The sequence below is a fragment of the Dermochelys coriacea genome, assembly GCF_009764565.3.
Source record: "Dermochelys coriacea isolate rDerCor1 chromosome 12 unlocalized genomic scaffold, rDerCor1.pri.v4 SUPER_12_unloc_8, whole genome shotgun sequence".
Taxonomy (NCBI): Eukaryota; Metazoa; Chordata; order Testudines; family Dermochelyidae; genus Dermochelys; species Dermochelys coriacea.
This window is the reverse complement of record NW_025091571.1, coordinates 3873-12220: the sequence shown is the minus strand read 5'-3', so window position 1 is coordinate 12220 and position 8348 is coordinate 3873. Positions and strand designations below refer to the sequence as shown.

The window sequence follows — 8348 nt, the reverse complement described above, 5'->3', positions numbered from 1 at the left end:
AAAGAGGAAAACCTTTCATGGTGACAAGCAAGGTAGGCTAATTCCAGCAGTTAACAAGAATATCAGAGGAACAGTGGGGGGTGGGTTGGGGGGGGGGAAGTACCATGGGGAAATAGTTTTACTTTGTGTAATGACTCTTCCATTCCCAGTCTCTAGTCAAGCCTAAGTTAATTGTATCCAGTTTGCAAATTAATTCCAATTCAGCAGTCTCTCGTTGGAGTCTGTTTTTGAAGCTTTTTTGTTGAAGTATAGCCACTCTTAGGTCTGTGATCGAGTGACCAGAGAGATTGAAGTGTTCTCCAACTGGTTTTTGAATGTTATAATTCTTGACATCTGATTTGTGTCCATTCATTCTTTTACGTAGAGACTGTCCAGTTTGGCCAATGTACATGGCAGAGGGGCATTGCTGGCACATGATGGCATATATCACATTGTTAGATGCGCAGGTGAACGAGTCTCTGATAGTGTGGCTGATGTGATTAGGCCCTATGATGGTGTCCCCTGAATAGATATATTGACAGAGTTGGCAACGGGCTTGGTTGCAAGGATAGGTTCCTGGGTTAATGGTTCTGTTGTGTGGTGTGTGGTTGCTGGTGAGTATTTGCTTCAGATTGGGGGGCTGTCTGTAAGCAAGGACTGGCCTGTCTCCCAAGATCTGTGAGAGTGATGGGTCGTCCTTCAGGATAGGTTGTAGATCCTTGATGATGCGTTGGAGAGGTTTTAGTTGGGGGCTGAAGGTGATGGCTAGTGGCGTTCTGTAATTTTCTTTGTTGGGCCTGTCCTGTAGTAGGTGACTTCTGGGTACTCTTCTGGCTCTGTCAATCTGTTTCTTCACTTCAGCAGGTGGGTATTGTAGTTGTAGGAATGCATGATAGAGATCTTATAGGTGTTTGTCTCTGTCTGAGGGGTTGGAAATCCTGGACGCCCCATCATCTCAGGCATTGGCACCCTGACAGCAGGATTGTCTGCCTGTCAGAGGGAACGTGGCCACCTGCATCCCTGACAGGGAGATATTGGCTCGGCTCTTTCTTTATGCTGCTCTTGTTAGTCCATGAAACATCTAGGATGGAATGCAAGGCTGAGTTCATGCACCAACCCCTGAAAAATGTCCATGCCCCAGAGAAATCCTGACCCCTGCTATTGGAATGATGTGTTGGAGATTTGAATAGGAAAGGGACTGTCTGAATTGTCAACTTGGGGAATGAACAATGATCTACAGTGATGTTGTTAACACAAACACACTCTCATCATTCTCCAGCCGGAAGGGAAATGGGCAGGAGTTCTCGCTGTTCAGCCATGGACACACTTACACTAATGCACAGCCGTGAGTGTGCTGGGGAAGTGGATCTGAGCAATTTGAAGTGACAATTCTGTGAGAACTGAATCCTAGTGTAGTGAAATAGCTGTAGATCAAGTAGTTGTGGGCAAGTAGTTAAGGCGATGGACTTGAAATCCATTGGGGTCACCCCACGCAGGTTCAAATCCTGCCAAATGATGGAAGCAAAAGACTGTTATGATTACTGCAATCTTAGTGCCGCAGCATGCGAACTGGAGCCAGATCTGGTCTCACTCTTGGGTTGTCTACACTTAAAACACTGCTGTGACACTGCGATAGCACTTTAGAGTAGACAGTTGCTACAGCGAGTGGAGGGGTTTTCCCATCGCTGTAATAGTTACATTGATGGAACAATTCTTCATTCTATTTAGTTCTATCTAAGCAGGGTTTAGGTCAGCTTAACCATATGGTTTTGGGGGTGTGCATTTTTCACACCCTGAGAGACAAAGCTCTGCCAGTTAAATGCCCAGCATACAGCACCCTTTGATCCCTCTTAGGATTTCCATGCAAGCACTGACCTGTGAGAGGAAAACATCAGCTCACAAACACAAAGACTGAATTCCCCACAGTTAATCTCTCTGCACTTTCCAGAACGTCACAAAATTCAGTTCATTCCTGCTGGAATAGAGAAAAAATAAATGACACTAAGTTTTTGGCTTGATTAAATAAAGTTAAGGGTTTACTACACTAAAAATATGTACCGATTCCTCTAAATAACACCATAACGTGAGATAAGAACACAGACAAATCTTGTCAGTGACGACTAATTTCAGAAATGGTCTTCCCTTTATTAATTTCCACTGTGCCCCCACTGCAGGTCTGGGCCCCTCTAGTGCAACTGCTCTGCATTCTCCTTCCCATAAGAATTTGTTTTGGACATTCCCAACTTTGGAAAATTGTGCAGTTCAGAATTTGAATAGTGATCCTGGCTCCTTCCTGCACCTGCTCTACATCACTATGCAGCAGCTTCTCCACTTGCAAAGTCACCCCCGGGTTCAGCAGGAACCTCTGGCAAGGACAGTGGATGTAGCTAAGAGCTCGGTGTGCCTGGCAGTGAGGCAGGGGCATCCCAAGGCTGGAAGCTCTGAGTCAGCTGTAAAGAAGAAACCCCCCCGACAAGTACAGAGATTGAATTCCCCAACTTTAGCATCATGACACCCTGTAGAAAGCCACACGTGTTTTTTACAGGGGGATGCAAAAATCAGGTGACACCAATTTTGAAGTCTGAGTAAATAAAGTTTAGGAGATAGTTATTAAGCTTGCAAAAATATGCCACAGATCCCTCTGCATAACACCGGAAGGTGAAATAGGAACAGAGACAAACCTTGTCAGCAAAGGCTAATTTCCCAAACGATCCTTGTTAGAATAGAAATATTCAGGCCTGCCTGTAAAGCCTATACTTTAAGAGTACAGGTTTTTTTTTTATCACAGTGTATTTTTACTGTGTATTTTCATCATTTAGCTAGTTACAGGGATATAAAACAAAGAATCAAAATCACAGTCTGCCGGTGTACGGGCCTTCTCTCCCCGGGAGAGTCTGAAGCCAGGTTCTTAGGCTAAGGCCTTTGGCTAAGCCGCAGAGGCAGCCATAAGCTGGGAAGCGAACGGTCACATCTTCACATCCCAAACCCTTCCCATTGAAGGTATTGGGTATTGGTCAGTTAGGAAGACAATCCTGTCCTGATAATGCCCCTCACCACCAGATACAGAAACAGATCTTAAGAGAGCCTCCTGTCTGGCAAGAAATCCCTTCTCAATGGTTGTGGTTGTGAAACCCTCATTTCGGTATGTTTCACCCTTATGGCCCCCACTTTTCTATTGTCAATCTGTCTGGTTCTCTAACTGTTTCTGTCTGTTGTATAATTAATTTTGCTATGTATAAATTCATTAGTGTAGTGGGATATAATTGGCTAGAGAATTATGTTACAATATATTAGGATTGGTTAGTTACATTTCAGTAGAATGATTGGTTAAGGTATAGCTGAGAATATTACCATATAAACTGGAGTCAAACAGGAAGTGGAAGTGGAAATTGGAATCATGTTTGCGAAGTGGGGGAACGGGAACAGGGAACAGAGACACAGGCAAGGCTCCGCAGCGTCGGAGCCGGGAAGGGGGACGCGGGGTAAACGCTCCGTGGCGTCGGAGCTGGGATGGGAACCCTGGGGAACAGACTCTATCGGTGTATAGAGATAAGCCCCACTGGTGTGAAGGGCTTCAGAACATGCTGGCTTGGAAACTAACCCCAGGAAACATCACATTGTCTGCACTTCAGCCTTCTGGTCTTTTGCTGCTTGCATGACAAGAACTGGGGAAGAGGACAGGGGAAGGGAACGCCCTCTAACAATGGCTACCTTGCTCCTCTCCCTCCCCAGGTGTCAAGGATCCGCAGGACTCAAGGCTCTGCTTGAGGGATCCTGGCACAGGGGCTGATGGGGGAGAAAGGATTGTAGACTCTGACCTGCACTCTGGAGAGGAGGGAATAATTGAAGGGGGCATTTTTGAGTCCTTCCCTGTCCTCAGTGTCCCCTGGGCTGGAATTCTACACTCCACAGGGCTAAACAAACAAGTGGGTGAAGCCATTTGGTTAATGAAAACTAGTGCTCCAGGTGAAGCTTATACTCACAAACTCAGCATAGCTCCTCTCAGCACTGCTCTATAAAAACTGTGCAGTAACCAATTGCACCACTGGAGCACCTAATCATTGCTGTTCTCCCAGGCCCCTAGGTTGGGAAAGGCGAGGAGTGACCCCCAAAAATTCTCAGTGGAGTTTAGAGCAGGAGGAGACAAATGTTGGTCCTTGGTGGGGTGGGTTCTTCTGAAGGGTTCCAGGCACCATTTGACCCTCTTGTTCTTCTCTGTGTGATACCAGAGCTGACTGAGACTCAATGGAGAGTCTTTTTGCAGATCAAAATATCTGAAATCCCCGAGAACCAGGTCTAAGCATTAGTCCTGCTTTGGGACGTGTCTTTCAGGGAGGAAACTGCCGAGTCTGTGCGAGCAGTGAGGCTCCCTTGCTAACAGCTGAGATCAGTGAGAGTTGTGTGAAGCGTCAGGACACAGGGTGCAAGAACAGGGGGGCACAATGCCCCAGGACTTCTAGAAATGGGAGGGCTCTGCCTTACCAGTTTGTAATGACCGTAAGGGTGAGTGAAGGTGGGGAGGGGGTGGAGAGCAGTGATTGGGTGATGGGATCTTGGGGGGAAGAGTCAGCGCAGGAGCAGGGCCTTGGGGAGAAGGGGTGATGCAGGGGCATGGCCTCAAGGGGAAGGGTTGGGGCTACTGTTCAAGCTTTGGAGGCTGCTACTTTTAGGGAGCCTGCACCACTCTCGGTGGGACTGCAAGACATCCCAGAGGAGAGAGGGTGGCCAGCAGAGCAGTGACAGGGTGGAACGGCAAGTGACTGGCAATGTGGGGAGACAGCAGAGGGAGAAAGGGGCTTTCCCTCCAGGAGGTGAGAGATGATCTCTGGGTTTTCATTGACCCAGGACAGCAGCTGGGAGTTAGGTGCAGTGACGGGAGGGGCACCTCCAAAGAGCTCTTGGTGTCTGGATTTCAGAGTCCGAGGCAAAAGGACACTGCCCAGTGTACTGTGGGCGGGTGTTTTGCTCATAATGTTGTGTTATGAATCCTGATTGTGGTGTTTTCCAAAGTTAATACAAGGTGATTTTCCTCCATTTTATTAAAGTTTCTTTTCTCCACTCAGTGCTGGTGAGTGAGGACAGTATTGCCTCTTAGAGGCACTTAGTGGCCCTGGTTAGTTGCCCCAGATTACTGGATGGGGGCTTAAGCGGATTGTGTGTTGTACCGTTGAAGAGGAGCCCCAAGCACCCGAACAGGGAATTGTAACTTCAGGCTTCAGATGAAGAGCCAGATGTGCAGCCAGCTGAACTAGCCAGGCCGCCTAAATGTATTCACCCGTCCAGCACAAGAGCAAGCCCTGGGTGCTTCTCAGCAGCTGGGGAAAAGCCTCTTGGGGAAACATCTCCTGCGCGACCACAAAAGGAACCCTTGAGTGGGAACAGTCAGAGGCCTCACTGGGGGGCTGGCCGTGCTTTCTTACCACCTTGTGATGCTGGCCGCAGAGCGAATGCTGGTCTGTGGGTGGCCTTCAGTGGGAGTTAGGCACGCCAGGGAGCAGGGAGCAGGCTGTCTGTCTGTCTCTGTGGCTGTTTGCTGGCCACACATAGGCATGTTCCTCCTCTCCTCTTGCCCCATCCATGGTTGCTCTGTGACTTTTAAGCCTTCCCTTGGAGCTGTCAGCACCAGCCGCCTCTGCTCTAGGTACCCAGAGGAGGAGAGGTGCGCTGGGCCCAGCCTGGGACTCTTCTTCCCTCCTGCCTAGCCCTGACTATCAAGCCTGGCCTTGGCACTCCTTTCTTCAAGTGCCAAGAGGAAGAGGTTGGAAACTGCAGATACAAGGACCAAATTTGTGAACATCAGGTGAAGCAACGAGAAACACAACGTTCAGATGTCTCTAGCCAGACTGTTAAGTTCCAGGGCCCCAAACTATTGCGGCCAGACCATTGAACCAGCTGTACAAAAGAACTATCTCCAGTGGGCATCAGTCACCCAGGAAGAGGGAAAAAATTCACTCTGCTTCACCCAGAGACACGGAAACCAAGCACACTGAGCTCTAAGGCTTTGCAGCAAACCAGCATAGCCCCAGGAGGTCTCACTGAGATTTGAACTCAGATGGCAGGATTCAGAGTCCTGAGTGCTGACCATTACACCATGGGACCTGCGAGCATTTCCATTTCTGGACCCCTGTGACGCTCAGCCAGTTCGCTTGCACGCTGCACTTATTGATTCCCTCCGGCTGCTTCCTCTTGCAGGACTCTCTCTCCTCCATCAACTGTAGCCCTGCACTACCAGATCTGCGGGTCCTGCCCTGAGTCCCCACATCCAGCTGCAGCCTCATCTCCTGGACCTCGGCCAACTGTTACTTGATTGTACAGCAGGCCACAGCCTCCCTCTGGGTTAGCCCCACCTGTTTATTCCTTACAGGCTGACCTGACCCCCCTTCCAGCCCCAGATTCACCCCCTAATCATCCTACTGGCACTCAGAGCCACAGACATGGAGGTGCTGGAGGAGGGAGGTGTGACTCTAGGGTGGGGTTCTCCTCTAAAGATGGCTGGCAGAAAGGTGGGACTCAGCTCTGTCAGTGACCTGCCTCATTGCCTCACTGCCAAGGGATGCAGACAGTTATGTAAAGTGCATAAAGGGAGTATTTGGTTCCAAGTGAATGTGAGGAATGTGCAATTATGAGAGGGAATTTCCATCCCTCCTTTACTTATGCAGCAGGGCCCCAGTGGCCTAATAGATAAGGCATTGGCTTCCTAAGACAGAGATTGTGGGTTCAAGTCCCTTTGGGGGTGAAAAACTGCTTTTTTCTTCTATATTGTAAGGAAACCTTGGTCTTATTTTCACCAAGGAAGCTGGGAGATGTTGGAACACAAAGTCCTGGATCTTGGGAACAATCCCCCACAAATGTCATCTTCCACTCGACAAACGCTTTCTAAACCCATCAGTAGCAAACAGTTAATACTAGTGTTTGTCTGAGAACAGAGTGAAGGGGAGTGTTTACACCAACATGTCAATGAACGAAACAGATGGAAAGAGCAAGGCCATTCTGAAGAGACTGGATCTGTCTGGAGACAAAGCAGAGCCTGAGAATGAGCAATGGTGTGAAAAGAAGAGGTTCAAATGTGTGTTAGATGTTAGTTAGGTTGGTCTGGCAAATTTAAAGAAAATACCAATGCCCTTAGCATGATGCGGACACTGGTTGTTTCTGACTTTTACTGAGAGTTCATTGAGAAATATTTTCCTTAATTATGTTATGGAATAAAGGGTGTCTTGCCCTTTGAGACAACATGGCTACATGGCATGAGGCCAATGTGCACCTTCCAGTCAACTGCTAGAGAAGACAACAGGGATTAGCTCATTCAGCCAGTGTTCCCTCTCCTGGTGGTGCTTTATCCATCATTGTCACCGCTTGCAGACCACCTCAGTCCAAGTACAGCAGCATCCTCTTTATGACTCGGCCATCCGGCCATGCCATGATCTGTGCTCCTTCTTTCCAGGTGATGGGGCAGGGGGTGGGTATCTCCAAATCCAGCCATTTCCCCTGTGGTGAATGGCAGGGAACCAGGCCCACAGTACTCTGGGTTCCAGCCCAGGGATCCTGTAGAAACAGCTTCTGCTTCCTCTCCTTAACTGCCTCCATCAGTGCTGCTTCAATTCCCGGGGCTGCTCTCCCGCAGCCCCAGCATGTTGTTCGCCCTCTTCTCAGGGTCTCAGGCCTGCAAGTCCCAGCAACCAGCCAGGAGCTCTCTGTAGCTTCCCTTGGTCCCTGCTAGAAGCTGCCCTGCCAGAGGTGCTGTCACCCTATGCCCCATATACTTCAGAGCGATATTGTTGTGATATGGATATGGCATTACAAACATGTGTTTTATGCAAGATGGGTCATGTGAGATATCACAGGGAAAGGTTAGACTGTTCTTGAACTCAAGATTTAGGCGCACTAAGTCCAGAGTCAACATGGCTGTCCTTGGGTTCAGGATTGCGTGGTCTAATGGCTTGAGTCAATATGGCACCATGAAGTACAGGGATGAATGACCTAATGGCCAGAGTCAATATGGCCAGCCAAAGACAAAGACATTGAACAGGGGAGATTGGTCAGAGGCTGTCTGTGCGGATTTGTTCTTGTGCTTTTTCAGGGAGTTTCTTGAGCAAATGCTGTAGTTTCTTTTGGTAACTCTCAGTGGGATCAGAGGGTAATGGCTTGTAGAAAGTGGTTACCAAAAGAAAACTACAGCATTTGCTCAAGAAACTCCCTGAAAAAGCACAAGAACAAATCCGCACAGACACACCCCTGGAGCCAGGACCTGGGGTATTCTATCTGCTACCCAAGATCCATAAACCTGGAAATCCTGGACGCCCCATCATCTCAGGCATTGGCACCCTGACAGCAGGATTGTCTGGCTATGTAGACTCCCTCCTCAGGCCCTT

At 48.7% G+C, this 8348-nt stretch overlaps 1 non-coding gene across 1 annotated transcript; it reads right to left on the bottom strand.

Moving 5' to 3' along the window:
• Positions 1-6006: 6006 nt before the first annotated feature.
• TRNAQ-CUG lies at positions 6007-6078 on the bottom strand. The gene has a single exon. It is a non-coding gene; the product is annotated as a tRNA-Gln (tRNA).
• Between the last annotated feature and the right edge of the window lie 2270 nt (positions 6079-8348).